Source organism: Lactuca virosa, chromosome 7, assembly GCF_052849685.1.
Source record: "Lactuca virosa cultivar CGN04683 chromosome 7, Lactuca_virosa_CGN04683_v6, whole genome shotgun sequence".
NCBI lineage: Eukaryota > Viridiplantae > Streptophyta > Magnoliopsida > Asterales > Asteraceae > Lactuca > Lactuca virosa.
This window is the reverse complement of record NC_136432.1, coordinates 60,612,867-60,632,755: the sequence shown is the minus strand read 5'-3', so window position 1 is coordinate 60,632,755 and position 19,889 is coordinate 60,612,867. Positions and strand designations below refer to the sequence as shown.

Genomic DNA, 19,889 nt, shown 5'->3' with positions numbered 1-19,889 from the left:
CCATTTCAACAATTCATGACTCCTCTTCTTAGTCATAAGAATGCACTAAGATGACTTTAGAGGACCAATTGTGATATGGTATCTTAATCATTAAGATGATCATAAACATGATACTAAAGTACTCTCCCATCTTTTCAGATTTGAGAAACTTTTATCTTTCTGCCATACTTTGATTCTTCTTATTCGTTCTGTCTCACATTGAAACTTCTCCAATGCTACAGACTTATACTTAAACTTATAAGTATAACCATATTTACTGAACTTAAGTAAATCATGACGAATAGTCTTCTTGATCTTTTGTGGTGGACTTGACCAGTGCACAAGAATGTGTACTCGATCCCTTAGTCCTTTCCTTATTCACATAAGGAATTAGTCTTAATTTTCCAAGCTGAAAGTTCTCATTCATCATACTATACAACTTGCATGATTCCAAGTTTCGGTCCAATTGAACCTTGGGTGATGAGAATCTTTCCTTATTTGGTAATATTAGACACTACCACAACCGAAAGAATCAAATCCATTTTTCCAATATTGCTATCAATGGAATCTTATAAGCAACAACTTTTCACAAATGTCATTGTAAGGATACTTAAAATAAATAAAATCAAAACCTTTTTCTTTTATTTTAAAACTTTGCGGAAAAACTTATCCTTACAATCCATATGAAAACCTTGTTGTTATCTATTCCTAAGCAATATAAATATCATAACTCTTAAGTAATAGCCCAAAATTCTGATCACCAAACCATGCGATTGAAATCCATCTTCGCGATCAGCATCAGCATGTACTTAATAGAGTTAGACAATGGACTCTACCTGAAGTAGAGCCAAACTTATTGATTTTAACATCCTTAGGTAAATTTGGCAGCTTCGTAACCAATGCCCCTTCCTTTGGCAATAGTTACCTATGGACCCTTGATAATGGGACTATCTCAGACTTCGCCTCTCTCTTTACCATTGGGTCAACCGAGTTGACTATGGCCGATCCCTTTCCATTGGGAAGAGAGAGCTTTACTGGATATCCAATGTCATCATTGTCAATGTCCATAGCGCTTTAGGAAGTTGATCTTAGCAAATAGATAAGATCATTAAGGGTCTTGTCTTAGTCTGTTTCATAGGATTCCCAAAAGAACTCACTATGTGACTTAGAAAGTAGTTGAGCCACCAACTTTCTCAAGACTTTGACACCCAACTCTCCTGGCTTGTCAATATGTGACTACATCTCCAAGATGTGATCACACCTAGACCTTGCCTTGCCAATAGGGCTTGAGTGACCTTAAACTTTTTAGGAACTTGTGGGTTAGGGAGAATAATTGGAGGAGGTGAAAGAAGTATGATATCCATGGGACATCATCTTCATTTAGGAAAGCGTGTTTCAAGAGATTTGGGAAGATCATAAATGTCTAGACCAGACATCTTTTTGGGAGATATTCAAGATAGTTGATTTAAAGTCCTTAATATGACACCCAATATGAAATATTAAGGCTAGGACCCAACAAACTATTTTATAACTTAGAAGAGGGATGCCGTAATCCAAGCTATAAAATATTTGAAGGTAGGTGAATGCGATTCACCAACTTCCACCATGAAAAACGAAATAATTTATTAGGTTTTAATTGGATTTGAAAGTCCTAGATCTTTGAGATTCATTGAACTGTTCAAAGGCATGTTTCAATCTCGAGTGTGCCCTTCAGGTTTTGTGACTGGGATGCCGAGGATCACAAAACAAGGTGTGAATAACCATGCAAATATACTTGGTACCCTTAATATTTACCCCTTAATCAGTGTGCCGGTTAACCACACACGCTCCACCGATACTATGATAAATATTAAGTTACCCTTTGCCTACCTTGTTAAGTCCAGGTTAGTGTGCCGGTTAACCACACACGCTCCACTAACGACTTAAGCAAAGTGCAAAGTGTAATTTCATGGGTTAGCACCAAAGTCACATTTTCCTAAGTAACTAAGATTGGGTATTAATAAGAGTTTAGTTACTTAGTATTTATCATTAATACTTTTAATGAAAGGAGAATTATAGTCCTTGTCCTACCCGTTCGGCTAACGACCCTCCACCAGTCAAGGAAGCGGTGGGTGAGAGTGGACACCCATTAAACTGCCATTTTATAGGCAGTAACCTTATACCCCCCTTATAGACCGGCTTCGTGAATGAGGCCTACTAACGGTAAGACTGACTTTACTCTTATACATATATATAAATATTATTAACTTATAATATTATAAAGTATAAGGGTTGAATTTTAACTTTTAAAATTCTAAGGGCTAACTTGGAATTAAAGTATTCATAAGTGAAAACTTTTCAAATTCCAAAACTTGAGGGCAAGTTTTGAAACTATTCAAAACTAATTAATTCCATAACTTATGAGTTTAAAGTAGTTTTAATTAAAAAAAAAAACTCTTCAAGTTCCATAACTTGAGGACAAGTTATGGAAGACTTTAAACTAATTAATAAAAAAATAACTTTTTTTATTATAACTTATGGAACTAATTAAGGTTACACTTTTTTTTAATTTAATGAAGAGACTCTTGAACCTCCATAACTTGAGGACAAGTTATGGAGTCATAAAACCATTTAATTAGAACTAGACTCTTCATTTTGTAACCTTTGCCAACTTTTATGAGTTTTATGATTCTTAAATGTGACTTTTCATATAACTTGAGGACAAGTTACAAAAACACACTTTGGAATCAACTCTTAGATTAAAATGGATTGAAAACAACTATTTCACACAACTTTTCTATTAATCTAAGAACCTCATAAGAACAAGATAATTCAAATCATCAATCTTCAAGAAATTAGCATGAACATACAAACTAATACAAATCTTGAAATTATGACAATTATCTTAGAAATTGGATTAGCATGAACATTACCACATCAAAAACAAGTTTATAAGTCCAAAAACATCTTAGGGTAATGTTCCTAGTCCAATTTCAGCCAAAACAATCGAATATATGCATCTAACTCGATTTTTCAGCTACTTTTGCAAGTATAACAAGAAAACAAACCTGGCTCTGATACCACTGTTGGGTTATGAGCATTCTAACACTCCTAAGTGTACATGCAACCCTAAATACCTTGGATCTATGTTTTCTCTATTATACATACAATTATGAACATCCAAGGTATTATCCTAATCTAGCATACAAAATAATAAATATAACAAGATAGAATACATACCTCTTTGATGTAGAATGTCTTCATGAAGCTTGAGTGCCTAGTGCCCCAAGTGTGACACCTCAAATGGTTCACACAACACCAAATACACTTGGAATAACTTGAGAGAAACTTGAACACTCCTTGAAATCGTCTAGCCCTCACACACACACATTAGTGCACGATTTCTTGAGCCATGGGATTCTTTTATATGGTGGCTATTAGGGTTACACCATGTAACTCATAGCTTTACCTATTCCTTATGCTCCATGGATTTTAACCTCCATGGAGTATCCATGGGTCACCCCATGGACTTAGTCCAACATAAGGAATCTTGGATCACAAGCCCACATATATAAGAATGAATGATTTACACAATCAACCCATATATTTAATTAGTCTCCTTTTGATCACTTAATTAATTCCAAATTAATTCTTGATCAATACTAATTAAATAACCTTATTAATATATTAGAACTTATAATATATTAACCAACCTTAAGTGTTATTTCTCTCATTATAGTCTATCCAAATGCATGATGCCATGCAACCCAAATGGACCATGCCGGGTCGGGTCAAGTCTTACCAATTATAGTTATGGACTTAGACATTAATCCAACATATACAACATAAATCACAAAGACAAAATGCATGATATCACATAACTCAGTATAAGCATATAAGACCCTCCAGTCAATAACACAGATAAGACCCTCCGGTCGCACAGTAATTACCACTCAGGTAAGTATAGTGAGAAGACTCACCTCGTAGGCTGAACAAGAATGTCTTGTACTCAATGGTAGGTCTAGACTCCGCCTACATATATCATAATCATCTCTAATTAACAATTTATAATAACAACTCCAAGATGTTAAGCTAACTCCTTTTCCTCGGAAAGGGTGAAAGACCATTTTACCCCTCCATGGTCTCCTAAGTCCATACTTGACCAAACCCTTAAATCCAATCGGAAGTTAACACTCGATTCAACAGTCCATGTTGACCCAACTCATCAAGTGCATCTATGCGACTCGTCGAGTTCCTTCGTTTCTCTGAAAAATCGGGAAAATCCAACTCAACTCGTTGAGTTGTCTCTCCAACTCGCCGAGTTCGTAGCGCGTCCAGACTATATGGGAAAAACCTAACCAACTCGTCGAGTTGGCTCACCAACTCGTCGAGTTCCTTCAAGCCATTCTCTCATTCAGACGTCTTTAAGCAAGACTCAAGTCCCAAACTCTAGATCTAGCCTCCAAAGGCTGAAATACCATGTAAAGCTGCAATCTATACGTCCATGCATGGCATCTAGGGCTAAGTTTGCCAAACCAAGGCTCAACAAAACGGTTTAAGGCATGGAAGTTGGCCGAAGCTTGATAAAGCTTGAATCTTTAGGCCTAAGGGACCTAATATTGTCCAGATCTGAAGCCTCATCTTCAAGTCATGCTCAAATAACTAAATGACTCAAAAGAAGGTAGAAATGGCCATAAACTCCCTAATGGAGAGATCTAACAAACAAGTGGTCAAGGTAATAGCTTTTTACCTCTAAATGATTGCTAACACTGAAAGAATGATAGATCCAAGGACTCCTTCTCGTTCCAAGCCTTTTTCTCCTCAAGATCCTTCAAAGAATGCACTAAAACACACTCTCTTAGCCTCTCTCTCTCTCTCTCTCACACACACAAATAATAATAACTTGATTAGGGTTTCGCTCAGGGTGTTAAGGTGATGAGGGAGGCGTGGTAAAGGATTTAAGGTCCTTTAAATAGGGTGCAAACCCTAAAAATTAGGGTTTTCACGCTCAGGTCCTACTCGTCGAGTTGGGTCCTCCAACTCGTCGAATTGACTCTAAAAACCACGCGGGTATCTCAATCTCTACTCGACGAGTTGGGGCCTCCAAATCGTCGAGTTGTCTTGTCAAAAGTAATATAAAATGATTTAAATTTATACCTGGGAGTCGGGATGTTACAATTCTCCCCCACTAGAATCAGAATTCACCCTCGAAGTCATTCTTGGGGGGGGGGGGTCCTTAGGAAATTTTTAGACACAAATGCACGCGTTGAGGTCTTGGCATAATGGATGAGCTTGAGTTGGATTGTTCTATTTGATGTTGGTGATGAAGGTTTGAGTTTAAAAATAAAAATTAGATTTGCTTGAGGGCAAGCAAAGAATAAGTGTAGGGTATTTTGATATTGCCATATTTATACATGTTTTTAGGCAATATTTAAGTACATTTTTATTAATATTTTGGTTATTTGCATAGAATAATGATACTTATAAGGTTAAATTGTATTTTGCAGCCGAATAGAAGACATTTTGATGAAAAGGGACTAAAAACGTCAGAACATGGAACTTTGGAGGCTTGAAGAAAAGAAGAATAAAAATCCAGCAAAAACGCGTACTCACGACGTGAGAATTGAAGGCTCACGACGTGAGTTGGAGTATTCGAGAAGATGGGCATCGGGAGGAAGAATCCTTATCAAACACGGATAATTACGTGCTCACGACGTGAGACATATTTGCTCACATCGTGAGAATGGAAAAATCAGAAACTATATATATTGCTTGATCATTACGATTTGGGGGACTTTTGGCTGATTGAGAGAGTTCCTGGAGACGAATTGCAGAAGAAGAAGTGGTCTGGAATTGGTTTTCAACACCAAAGGAGAAGAAGAGTTCATATTAGCTTAATAATTTGGTACACTTTAATTATGTTTTTTAGTATGAGTTATTTGAGTTTGTTTGCTAGTATGTCGAGCTAAATCTAGATGCTTCTGTTAGCTAGATGAAGTTGGAACTCATGGTGTTAATACTTTAGATTTGACTTTACTTGTTGGTTATGACTTGTGTTTGATTGATTGAACCTAGCATGTTTGATTTGATATTTGATTGCTTTAAATTCTTGTTCTGTGTAGTTAGTGAATATGAATCTGCATGAATTTGAATACCTAATAATTCAGTGAACACTAGATTATTAGAGCTAAGATCAAACCAATCTTAGATAAGCAATTGAGTTATTAAAATTAGGCTGTGCTAGAGAACTCATATTATGATCATAAGTGTGTTTGTCAAATCAATCTTACATAGCTCCAATTCCATTTAATAATTGATTATGTGTTAGCTATTGTGTGACCATACATGGATTTACATGAATTAATTAAAGTTAGTAGATTTAGAACTAAATTGCTAATACTATCTTAATTGGTAACCAACAGTAATTGTCATAGCTAATCTATAAACCATTGAGGGAAAGCAGATTCGAACTAACAGAAGTGTTTTGTTTACTGATTGAATTTTTGTTAAAGAATTAAGTTCATCTAAACTTTCAAAATTAGATAAATCCCCTTTCTTTGTTAGTAATTAGGTTAATTTAGACGTAGATAGATTAATTAGTCAAAACTGTTCCTTGTGATCGACACCCGACTTACCCGACTATTCTATAATTTGACTAGGTACACTACCTAGGTGCAATTTAGTTAGTTAAGTTATTTAGGTTATAAATATAAAATTAGGTGTAGTTATTTGCATGCATCAAGTTTTTGGCGCCGTTGTCGGGGAAATGCTTAATTGTTAGTTGATTTATTTGCTTTAGATTAACCAATCCTTTTTATGGGGTAAAACATGCAAAAAGTTACTTTTTCAGCTTAATTTTTTTTTTTGTTCCAATACCTAACTCACGACGTGAGCCTTAAGCTCACGACGTGAGTTCAGTAGATTTTGCGTTTTCTTCGTTTTTCTTTTCTGTTAAATTTTTTGCGACAACACGAGGTAGTGATCTTTACCACGTCGTGGTGACCATTCAGTAGGCTATTTTTAGTTAGTTTTGGTTCAGTTTTACGTTTTTATTTTTGTTTTATTGTAGAAGTTCATGACCAGAGGTTCCAACACACCTTTGGTGCCACCACTTGAAGATCCAGAGTCAGCCCTTCACAAGAAAACGGATAAGAGTGCATAAGTGAACCAAACACCAAAGAAAAAACCTTTCCAAGATCTCAAATCTGTCTTTACAAAGAAGTCCGGAAAGAAAACGGGATAGTCGAGTTCATCTTCAAAGGACAAGAGCAAGATAGAAGGCTTAGATCAGAAACCTATCCCAACCGAATCTGAATACGAATCCGAGATTGAGTTTGGGCTGTATACGAGCGAACCCGAGATTGAGTTTGGGCTCAGATGCGCGAACAATTTTTACACCAATTTTGCCCACCATCCAAGATAGCTAAACTCAAAAAAGCGATAGCCAATTTTGAGCAACAGCCAGGGGAGTCACTTTACGAGGCATGGGAGCGCTACAAAGGGTTGCTAAGGAATTGTCCTCAACATGACCTGAACATACAACAAGAGGTGTCTATATTCTATGACGGGGTAAATGTCATGACACGACAACTCCTTGATTCTCAAGGACCACTTATGAAGAAGACTCCAAATCAGATCAAGGTGTTGGTTGAAGAATTCATGAAGCACTCTCGTGTGTACCACAATCCACGACAAGATGGAGTAAAAGGAAGTGGGGGTGCACATTCTGAAGAGATGGCTGCTATGATGGCGATGTTGAACAATATGGACCGGAGATTGACCCAAATGGACCAATCAATTCATGCAATTAGAGTTGGTTGTGAGAAATGCAATGGTCCACAATTGACTAGAGATTGCCACTTGGATGAATATGGGAACAAGAAGGCTCAAGTTTGCTACTAAAGTGGGGATAAGTATGATGAAGATTGGAGAAAACCAAAGAAGGAGTGGTTACCATACAATGAGTATAAGAAGTAGAAGGAGGAGAAATTCAAGCAGACATGCCGAGGCTTCTACCAAAAAGAGCAACCACCAACCGAGAAGAAAGTAGATTTGGAAAACATTTTGACCCGATTTATGGAAGCTTCCGAGAAAAGGCATGATGATACCGATGCAGTGCTAAAGGAACACATGAAAATGATGAAAGAACAACAAACAATGATGATTGACCAGCAAGCTTCATTAAGAAATCATCAAGCATCGATCCATAATATCGAAGTCCAAATTGGTCAACTAACTACTTTGGTGAGCAACAATTTATCCTCCCAATTTCCTGAAAAGAAGACCCATTCCCATGTCATGGTGATTGATACTGAAGAAGAGGCTATCTCTGAGTTCTTAGAAGCACTAGAAGTGGAGCCAAAGCCATCCGGGCCAAAGCCAAAGAATTCAAAGCTTGAAAATGAAAATGCTGCTGAAACACCCAACTCACGACGTGAGCCCGCCATGCTAACGATGTGGGATCAGTCTGAACAGAAAAAGTCAAAAATTGTTCCGGCTTATCGTCCGCCTTTACCGTTTCTATCTCGAGCTGATCTTAGTCCATTGGAAAGGGAGAATTTAGAGTTCATAAAACACATGAAGGGTATACCAATTAATACTCCTTTTTGTCGAGTCATTAGCCAAAATTCCCGAGTATGCAAGGTTCCTAAAAGACTTAATAGACACTCGTCAACAATTGAAGAAAAATTCCAAAGTTGTTCTAAGTGAGCAAAGTTCAAAAGTAGTGATGGGAGAGTTACCTAAGAAGACGGGAGATCTTGGACGCCTGACTCTTCCATGTGAGTTTGGAAATAATTTGAAGACTTATGCTTTAGCTGATTCTGGGGCTAGCATAAATTTGATGCCTTATTCCTTTTATCAGAAGTTGCATATTCAGAAGATGAAGGCTACAGAAATGACCATTCACATGGCTAATCGTTCAGTGACTCATCCTAGGGGGATTGTAGAAGACATCCTGGTGAAAATTGGGACATTCGTTTTCCCAGTTGACTTTGTGGTTATAGATATGAAAGAAGATTACAATGTACCAATCATTCTTGGTCGCCCTCTACTTAATACTGCTAGAGCCTTGGTAGATGTTCGTGAATCCAAGCTTACTTTGAGAGTTGGAGATGAGGAGGAAACTTTTGGAGTTCAAGATGGTTTCCAAGGCAATGATGTTCAAGGTGAGGTATTCAATATTAATGAAGAGAATGAACTTGAAGAATTGGAGAAGCTCATGGAAGAAGAAATCAAGATAATTCATCAAGTCAAACGCACTAAACCAAGAGCATCCGTTCCACTTGTTTTTGAGGTGATTGCCTATAAAACTCCAACATCTTTGGTGAGTGAGGAAGGCGATGATTTGTCAAGTGATGAAGACGAGGTTACATCAAAGGAGACAAGTCCAGTGGTGAAAGAAGAAAAGGTTCCTATGGAGCTTAAGAAGAGTGAACAAAAATTGGAGACTAAAGGGATAAAAAGAAAGCTTGATGTGGATGAAGTGAAGGCTAAAAAGGAGAATTCGAAGAAGGTGTACATTAGACGTGTCCAAGCATACAAAAGGCGATGGAAAGAACAGAAGGTTCAGGTGGTGATGGACTCCTCTGACAGCTCGACGTAGGGAGGCACGGAGTCCGGCTCACGACTCCATAAAAAATAAGCGCTTCTCGGGAGGCAACCCGAGCTCGGTTTGAATTTTCTTTTCTTTTTAGTTTTTGCATTTTTAGTTGTTAGGCAATTTGATCATTTCATCATCTAATAATCCTCTGAATGGTAAAAATCGAGTGTGGGGGTTCCTGACATTAAATGGTATAAAAATTAAAGGTTTTTAAAAAAAATAATAATAAAATTAATTTTCCAAATCAGAAGCGATCTCACGACGTGAGCACGTATGCTCACGACGTGAGTCTAGATTGATATGCGGACTGCAATATTGTAGCCCATTATTTTCTCTCAGCCCATTTATAATAATCTAATAAGTGTCACAACCCATTTCTGCTTGATTAAACAACCCAATTATTTGAGCCCACATATAACTCACGACGTGGTATTATTTCTCATGACGTGAGCAAGAAAGAATCAGGACCACTTGATTAAAGAAATCAGATTCACTTTTGACCTACCATTTTCTTACCCCTCAACGCCGACAGCTTCCTGGTCCCCCCCCCCCACTCACACTCGATTTCGGCCAATTTCATTATATTCTACTCTTGTGCTCACGTTAACATCAATTTAAGGTACACCAATCCTACTTTTAATGTTTAATTTTGACTTATTTGGTTAATTTAGGGGTTAGGGTTTGTAGTTTATTTTAATGACGAAATCGATGCCCTATATATGTGAAATCTTTACTGCATGTGGGTTGAATGTACTTAGAATCAAGTTAGAATGAAACCCCAACAAAGTATTTGTCCCGATTTGTGAAATGGCCTGACCGTTTCTCGCTGTTAGCAACGAACTCACGACGTGAGCCTTATTCCTCACGACGTGAGACCTGTGCATTTGATTTCTGTTTGCTGCTAACCTGTTTAACATGTGAAGCCTTTTGTTTTGTTTTTCCTGGTTTTTTTTTTTTTTTTTTTTTTGCAGAAAATGGCTTCAAGAGGTTCCAATGAACAATTTCAAGGGCATGTGTCATCTCGCCACACGTTATACCGACTTCCAGTTGACATGCCAACCAATGTTTTAACTAACTTCACAAACAAATTGGGATGGCTGCACAACAGGGAGTTTGCCATTTCTCCAAGAATTGATTGGGTACGATTTGAGGAGATTGGATTGATGGAAAGGATGGCTCCATTATTAACCCAACACTTTTCTGTGGATGATTTTTCCTTCACTTGTAACGGGTGGAGAAACTTGTTTGCTATAAGTGAGCCTATTTCCCAGGAGCTTTGTGTGGAGTTCTTCGCTTCTGTCTCTTTTGAAGCTGCCACTATTGGTCCCTTTTACCCGAGGGCACTCGTGTTCCGCCTTGGTTGCGAGTTTAGGGAATGTAGTCTGATCGAGTTTGCATGGAGAATGGGTATTTATGAGCAGCAAGAAACTCAAATGCCTGCTTTTGAGCTTTTTATGAGAACGGCAGCACGGGAGTATTTGTCGGGCGCATCGGGACCGGATTTTTGGGTGTCGATTGCCAATGGGATATTTCATTCGGGGGTCTCACAAGAGAGTCAAATTAGATCCCCAATTCACCGCTTGCTCCATCGTTTGATCAGTTTTTCCATCAATCACAAGCGACATGGGGACAAGGTCACTAGCCTTAACCTATTCTTTCTTTGGAGCATTGTTACACCGGGAGTTTTCTGCAACATCCCGTACCATCTGGCGAACTATTTGGGCAGCAAGGCTGCTATTTCTAAATCTGGTAGCCCCATCAATGGGGGTCATTTTGTTACACACCTTGCAAAATCCTATGGTCTTCTTGTCCCACGTTTGACCCGGACGTTGACACGCAAGCTTGGTGATGATCTCACTATGGGATATTTAGAGTCGATGTGTGTGGTAACAAATGAGGGGTCACATTGGAGTATACCGGTGGATGATGATGTGGTACACCAAGACCAACCTGTACCCCAACCTAGGCCAAGAGGACGAAGAAATGTGAGAGGAAGAGGTGACAGAGGACAACCGGTGCACCAAAATGCACCCATGGGAGGACCCAACTTTGGGGGAGACATGTGGGGTTACTTTGATCAGTTGTCGTTAAGTGTGAATTGGATTGGTGGGACGGTGGAGAATTTGGTGCAACACTTGCATGTTGAGCAACCTCCTCATTTGGGGTATCATTACCCAATTTGTACTAGGTGGAGTGAGTATCAAAGTCAAGGAGGAGATGGAGCGGGAACGAGTGGAGCTCAAGAGGATGAAAATGACGATTGATTATTTTCTTTAATTTAGTTTGATTTAGTTTGGTTTGGTTTTTCTTTTATTTTTGGAATTTGTTTTGGTTTGTAAAACTCTTTAAGTTATTATGCTACTTTTCTATTTCCTTTGGTGGTTATTTCCAGATTTGCTAGAGGAGTCGCGGGAAAGGAAAGTAGAGATGAGAGCATTTATGTCTAGCCACATGTCGCCTAGAGTCGAGAGTCGAAACCCACAATTTAAAATAAGTATGGGGTGATTCGAGAGAGAGGATAGAGTTAGAAAAGAGTCAGAAATAGTTAATTTGGAAGAGTCTTACTGCATTAAGACATTGGGATGAAATGCAATTTAAAGAAGATTTGAAAAATGGCAGATTTGAGTTTTCCCAGTTCTCACGTCGTGAGGCTTTTATACTTACGTCGTGAGCTCGGTCCTTCCACTATAGATGGATGTGACCTAACCGTAATCCGAATTCTGGCGACACGAGGGTGCTGCTATAAGGCAAGGGAATTCATAATCTGAATTCTGCCAGGTCCTTCCACTATAGATGGATGTGACCTAACCGTACATACTTAGGATCTTTAGAGATGGTTGATTGTGGGGTTTTGTCCTAATCGCTATTCAGCCTAGGGACAGAAAGTAAGGCGGAATCGCACGTTCTTAGTTTGCGGAATCCTAACCATATGTGATACTAACGTTCATATGGGACCATCATGGTCCATTCGTAAGGATCCCTAGCTTCCCGTAATTTACAGGATTTGCTCTAACGAGAAAATAGTTTTTGGATTATGCCTTTAATTGACAGAAAAACTCTTTGTAATAATTCGATGCTTAAGTTTATCGTGGAACGTACCAAAAGCTGCGGTAGGGTTCCTTGTCGTCAACTCCTGTCTAGTTGTCGACTCCTGTCTAGTTGTCGACTCCTTCGTTAGTCATCTCTGTTGGACAATCTCTCTTGAGATGTCCTGTTGCACCGCACTTGTGGCAAACTGAACTTACTTCTGGGTTGAGGGTTGGGGCAACGCATGGGGCCGGAGCCCTACAGTAGCAGGAGGTGTGCCCCATCTTGTTGCACCTTTTGCAACGAAATGTCTGGCAGGCTCCCCAATGATGGTATTTGCACTTGGTGTAGGGTGGATTGTTCCCAAGGTATGATTGTCTCCATGGGGGAGGAGTAGGGTTAGTGGGGGTAGGAACTGATTCCACTTTATGTGAATGTGTCACAAAATAAAAGTAATAGGGAAAATTATATAATCATTGAAATCGTATCCTTTTGCCTTAGGATAAACACGGCGTGGAAACTCGCCGAACAGTACAACCGAGAACATCCGTCGATGAACAGGTCCCGCTGTAGCTAGCAGCCAGGTGTAGGATGGTCAGTCCCGTATAGTATATATATATATATATATATATATATATAGTATTTCTTTCTGTATAGATATAGTATTTCTCTCTGGATAACATGTAATAGTATCTCTTCATATAGTAGTATAGACTCATGAATGAACTGACTCTTGTGTAATTCCTTGTAATAGGAATAGTAATTTGTATCCCCTAAATTATACCTATAATAGTTTACTGGAGTGTAAATTGAATGTCCAAGTAGGTTTATACACCCTTGCTACTCAAGAGTGTTGGAACTGAAGAAAGAATGAAAGCTCTCATATCAATACATATATACATGAAACATAAGTGTATAGATATGGTTTTTAACAGTAATTTGAAAGGGGTTTTGTAAAACATTTAAGAGTTTTGAACAATAAATAATAATGACTTGATGTCAGTTTATAAAATATTTCAAAAGTAATTTGTTGATAACAAAGTAAAAATAACTGAAAAGCATTGTATTTATCACATTTTGAAGTATGTGAAATCAGTTGTTTGAAAACACAGTTATAAATCACATGTGATTGATTCTATAACTTCCTGTTTTCTACTTGTATTCCCCCCCCCCCCATGAAAGCATTTAAAATCATTTAAAAGATTGATTAAGGGGGTTGGAACTCACCTGTAGTGGGTGGTTTGGATGAACGGAATGGATAGGATGCTAGGTGTCAAGTGAAGACTTGTACACACACAAAGATCCTAGTTAACATATAATCACACATATATGTATCCAATTAGTCATAAAATAACTAATTAACCAAATTTAAGACATCCTAATACATGTAAAACACTTGATTTAAGTGCTATAAGTCCTAAGGATTGCATCTAAGGGTGGTAGGACCTTGTAATTGAGTTTAGGGTTCAAGGGTAAACTCCTTTGGAGTTTACGGTTTTGTGACCAACTCTTATTGATTTTACGGTCGTAAACCCATAACTCATTGAGTTTACGGTCGTAAACCCATGAGTTTACGGCCGTAAACTCATGGTACTTGACCATTTTGTGTTTTGAAGCCATTAAGATCATAAGAAGAATTCCTACTTCATGTTTAAGCCTTAGGAAGAGATTAGGGCACCATTTCACTCCTTTAGGGAGTTTACGGTCCTTGGACCACTTCTCCTTGGGTTTACGGCCGTAAACCCAAATGGTTTATGGTCTTTTGATGTTTTCAAGTACTAAGCACATCAAGGAAGGGGTCTAGGCTAGTTTCCAAGGCTTGGTAAGGGACTAGGGTCACTTTGGCCCCTTTGTTAGGGTTTACGGTCCAAGGTGTTCTTGGACCGTAAACACCTTTGATCCTTTGATTCCATGAGTTTTCTAGGTGATTAAGAAGTGTAACTAGCCTTATAACACACTAGGGTAAGAGTACTTACAATAGAGAAGCTTGAAAGGTGCTAAAAGGCCAAGAACACTAGTGTGTGTTCTTGGTGTTCTTGGTGAAACTTGAAGATCTACACTTTTGGAATGATTTCACGGATGGAATCATGTAAGATCACTAGATTAAGTAGGATATCAACTTTTTAGGGATAGAAACACTTACAAAGTTGAAGATCAAGAAGAAAAATCGGATGCTACTTGAGAGGATTTGAGTTCTAGCTTTGAAATTGTGAAAAAGTGTTAAAAATGGCTAAGTGCCATATTTATACTCTTGGGGTTTACGGCCGTAAACACCTTGTTTAGGCCGTAAACTCCAAACTCTTGGAGTTTTGGGACATTATTGCTACACAATAAACCCTAGGGCATCCTCTCTCCTGATATCTCCTGAAGTACTAATCTTAAAACCCTCAAACTTATTCCAGAAAGCTTGAAAGTTAGTAGAAACTGTTCTGACTTCTATTGAAGTGAATGGTTATGCAGACTACAAATTTCGGGTTGTCACATCATCCCCCTGTTAGAAGGAATTTCGTCCCGAAATTAGAGTTTAAGCAAATAAGTAGTTACAAATAACTAAGTAAAAAGACGAGGATATTTCAGTTTCATCTGATCCTCTCGCTCCCAAGTGAATTCTGGTCCTCGCTTGGCGTTCCAGCGAACCTTCACTATCGGGATGCGGCTTTGTTTCGTTTGCTTGACCTCCCGGTCCATGATCTCCACTGGTTCTTCCACGAAGTTGAGGCTCTCGTTGATCTCGATCTCGTCGAGTGGGATTACAAGAGTCTCGTCAGACAGGCACTTTTTCAAGTTCGAGACGTGGAAAGTAGAATGTACGCTACTGAGTTCGCGTGGTAAGTTAAGTTTGTAAGCTACAGGGCCGATTCTTGCGAGAATCTCGAAAGGCCCTATGTACCTTGGATTTAGCTTTCCACGCTTTCCGAAGCGTATCAAGCCCTTCCAGGGTGAGACCTTCAATAGAACACGGTCGCCCACCTGGAATTCCAATGGTTTCCTTCGCTTATCAGCGTAGCTTTTCTGTCGGTCTCTAGAGGCTTTCAATCGTTCACGAATCTGAACGATCTTCTCTGTCGTTTCCCGAATGATCTTCGGATCTATGAGAGTGCTTTCAGGAACTCGTCCTTTAGCTAACTGGGTATCTCCCACCTCAGCCCAACACAGAGGGGATCTGCACTTTCGGCCATAGAGGGCTTCGAATGGAGCAGCCTTTATGATCGTGTGATAACTGTTGTTGTAGGAAAATTCGACAAGGGATAAATGAGTCTCCCATGCCTTCCCAAAGTCGATCACACAGGCTCGCAACATATCTTCCAAGGTTTGGATAATTCTCTCACTTTGTCCGTCGGTCTGTGGATGGTAGGCTGTACTCATGTCCAGCCTAGTTCCTAGGGAACTTTGTAGCGACTGCCAGGACCTCGAAGTGAATCTACTATCTCTGTCCGAGATAATGGATATGGGAACATCGTGCAGGCATACAATCTCCCGAATGTAGGTTCTTGTAAGCTTCTCCATCTTGTCTGTTTCTTTGATAGGCAGGAAGTGTGCGGACTTGGTCAATCTGTCGACGATGACCCATATGGTATCAAGTCCACCCGTTGTCTTGGGCAACTTGGTTATGAAGTCCATAGTGATCCGCTCCCACTTCCATTCAGGTACCTCCGGCTGTTGTAGAAGACCGGAGGGTTTCTGGTATTCGACCTTGACCTTGGCGCAAGTAAGGCATTTACTTACGAAGGTAGCAATCTCTGCTTTCATGTTAGGCCACCAGTATAGCTTTTTAAGATCCATATACATCTTATCTGAACCTGGGTGGATGGAATAACGAGTGTTGTGTGCCTCGGTCATGACCAAGTCTCTGAAGCCACCGTGTTTCGGTGTCCAGATCCGATCCATGAGGTATAAGGCTCCGCCACCCTTGACTTCCAAATTCTTATCCATCCCTCTTAGGGTTTCACTCGCCACATTTTCAGGTTTCAAAGCGTCGAGCTAAGCCTCCTTAATTTGCGTGGACAAGTGTGAATGGATAGTCATAGTCAATGATTTGACTCTACGACCAGAGTATTCTTTCCGACTTAGGGCGTCGGCTACTACGTTGGCTTTACCCGGATGATAACGAATTTCACATTCGTAATCACTGAGTAGCTCGACCCACCGTCGTTGTCTCATGTTGAGCTCCTTCTCGTCGAATATATGTTGTAACCTTTTGTGGTCTGTAAAGATAGTACTTTTGTACCATACAGGTAGTGTCTCCAGATCTTCAGAGCAAACACAACTGCTCCTAGCTCAAGATCGTGGGTGGTGTAGTTGACCTCGTGTGTCTTCAGCTGTCTCGAGGCATAGGCGATGACCTTATCTCGTTGCATCAGAACACAGCCGAGCCCTTGATTTGAAGCATCGCAATAGACAACGAAGTCTTCTATCCCTTCGGGGAGGGATAGTATTGGTGTGGTGCACAAGGCTCGCTTGAGCGTTTGGAACGCTCTCTCTTGCTTCTCTTCCCAGTCAAAGGCCACGCCCTTCTGGGTCGGTGTTGTAAGAGGTTTCGCAATTCGGGAGAAGTTCTGAATGAACCTGCGATAGTAGCCAGCGAGACCTAGAAATTGACGAATTTCTGTAGGTGTCTTCGGTGCTGACCAGTTCTCAATGGCCTTGATTTTGGAAGGGTCCACGTGAATTCCCTCTTCACTAACTACGTGGCCCAAGAATTCGACTCTTCGAATCCAAAATTCGCACTTGGAGAACTTCGCATAGAGCTTCTCCGATCGTAATGTTTCTAAGACTTGACGAAGATGTTGACTATGTTCCTCCTTACTACGAGAGTAGATGAGTATGTCATCGATGAAAACGATGACGAACTGATCCAAGTAAGGACGACACACCCTATTCATTAAATCCATGAATACTGCGGGCGCGTTAGTTAATCCGAATGGCATCACTACGAATTCGTAGTGCCCATAACGAGTTCGGAAGGCTGTCTTGGGAACATCCTCCTCTAACACTCGTAGTTGGTGGTACCCGGATCGTAGATCTATCTTCGAGAAGTAGTTGGCTCCTTGAAGTTGATCAAATAAATCGTCAATGTGGGGTAAGGGATAACGATTCTTAATGGTAAGCTTGTTGAGTTCCCTGTAGTCGATGCACATACGAAACGATCTGTCTTTCTTCTTGACGAACAAGACCGGTGCTCCCCATGGTGAGAAGCTTGGCCTAATGAATCCCTTCTGAAGAAGTTCGTTAAGCTGACTGGAAAGTTCCTGCATCTCCGCTGGTGCCAGACGATATGGAGATTTGGCTACTGGAGTAGCTCCTGGCACTAAGTCGATTCTGAACTCGACTTGGCGTTGGGGTGGTAATCCTGGAAGTTCTTCTGGAAAGATGTCGAGAAAGTCGCGTACTTCTGGGATGTTCTGAATATCTTTCACTTCTTGACTCGTATCGACGATGTGTGCGAGGAATGCATGATATTCCTTTCGCAAGCACTTCTGAGCTTGTATGCACGAAATGATGCGAAGGTTCGTACTAGGTTTGTCGCCATAGATAACTAGGGTTTCGCTGTTAGGGAGGTTAAGACGAACTGCTTTTTCAAAGCACAAGATGTCGGCGCGATGAAGACTCAACCAATCCATGCCGATAATGACGTCGAAACTTTTAATTGGGACCGGCATGAGGTCTATCTTGAAAGTATGGCCATCTAAAGTTAGAGTACAACCTATGTATGTGCAGTTAGTACTTTCTGTTTTCCCGTTTGCCATTTCTACAGTGAAAGATTTATCTAGTGTACGTGGTTTTTGTTTAAGCAAGTGTGCAAATTTCTAGTTTACGAAACTTTTCTCAGCTCCACTGTCGAAAAGTATGCAAGCATATGAGTTATCGAGGAGAAACGTACCAGTAACTATTATAGGATCAGCTACGGCTTCCTCGTGGCCTATGGCCAGAACTCTTCCTACTCCGCCCGCTATCCCTGCCTTAGGGCAGTTCCTCTTGTAGTGGCCCACTTCGCCACAACCGTAGCAAGCTTGGCCCACACCGGCGTTAGGAACTTGAGCGGTCGGCCTTGCTGGAGTCTTGCAGAAACGGGCAGTATGCCCCCTTCTGTTGCAGTTGGTACACTGCATTTCCCGACAAGGCCTGTTGTGATGGAAGGTGCATTTGTTGCACTTCGGAAGATTACCGGCATAAGGCTTCGCTGGTAAGGGATTAGCAGGGACAACAGGAGTTAACGTGGCAGCATTGATTGTAACTAGTTGTTGTCTCTTTGCGGATTCTTGCGAAGTCCCGCTTGTCCTCTTGTTCCACCCCTTTTTCTTGTTGTTGTTGTTGTTGTTTCCCTTTTGTTGCTCGGGTGTAGAAATCGTTGGGTGCTGGTAGTTTCCGTGATCTATAAGAGATTGTGCCAGCTCTTTAGCGCTGTCAAAAGTAACAGGCCTTGATGCTAACACACTTGACTGGATCTGGGGCGACAGTCCCCAAATATATCTCTCTATTTTTTTGCTCTCTAGAGCAACCATATCAGGGCAAAGAATTGCCAGATCACAGAATCTATTAGTATAGGTTGATATGTCAGAACCAACCATTACAAGACCCCATAGTTCCTGCTCGAGTTTTTGAATTTCCCCTCGTGGACAGTACTCTCTCATCAGCATGGCCTTCAACTTCTCCCAGCTTATCGAATTTGCCACTATTAGAGTCAGTGACTTAACGTGGCCATTCCACCAAGTTAAAGCCCTGTCAGAAAAGGTACAAGTAGCAAACTTGACCTTATTGTTCTCTGGGCAGGCGCAGATTTCAAAGACTGCTTCTGTCTTTTCGATCCACTGCCTTAAGATCATAACCCCTCCAGTTCCATTGAAATTTCTGGGTTTAGCATTCGTAAAATCCTTGTAGGTGCATTCTCGGGGGTGCCCATGGCTCTCGCCATGGTTAGAAATAGGTGCACCAGTTCCTGATCCACTAGGGACAGGAGTATTGATGTGTGACATGGCAGCCGCTACGGCCGTCGTGACAGCTGCTTGGAACATAGCAGCGTCGAACAGAGGAGGTGGTGGAGGTGGTGGTATCGGTGTTTCGTTATTATTGTTACGCCTCGGATTTCTGCGAGGAGGCATCTTTTAACTATAAGTTTAGAAAGATGAAGATATTGATAAGAATTTAATAGGAAAGTTGATGAAAATGACTCATGGACTAACTCTTCATAGCCCAACACCACGATTGAATGTAGATCTAGAACTAACAGATGATAGCATTTGGATAATAATTTCCATGAGATTAGGTACCTGTCAATATTACTGGAATTACAGATGTAACAAGT

The 19,889-nt window shown here is 40.2% G+C and overlaps 1 non-coding gene across 1 annotated transcript; it reads right to left on the bottom strand.

The window, feature by feature from the left end:
* Positions 1-7,383: 7,383 nt before the first annotated feature.
* On the bottom strand, positions 7,384-7,490 carry LOC145127956 (small nucleolar RNA R71). Its single transcript, XR_013716560.1, has one exon. It is a non-coding gene; the product is annotated as a small nucleolar RNA R71 (small nucleolar RNA).
* Positions 7,491-19,889: the final 12,399 nt, after the last annotated feature.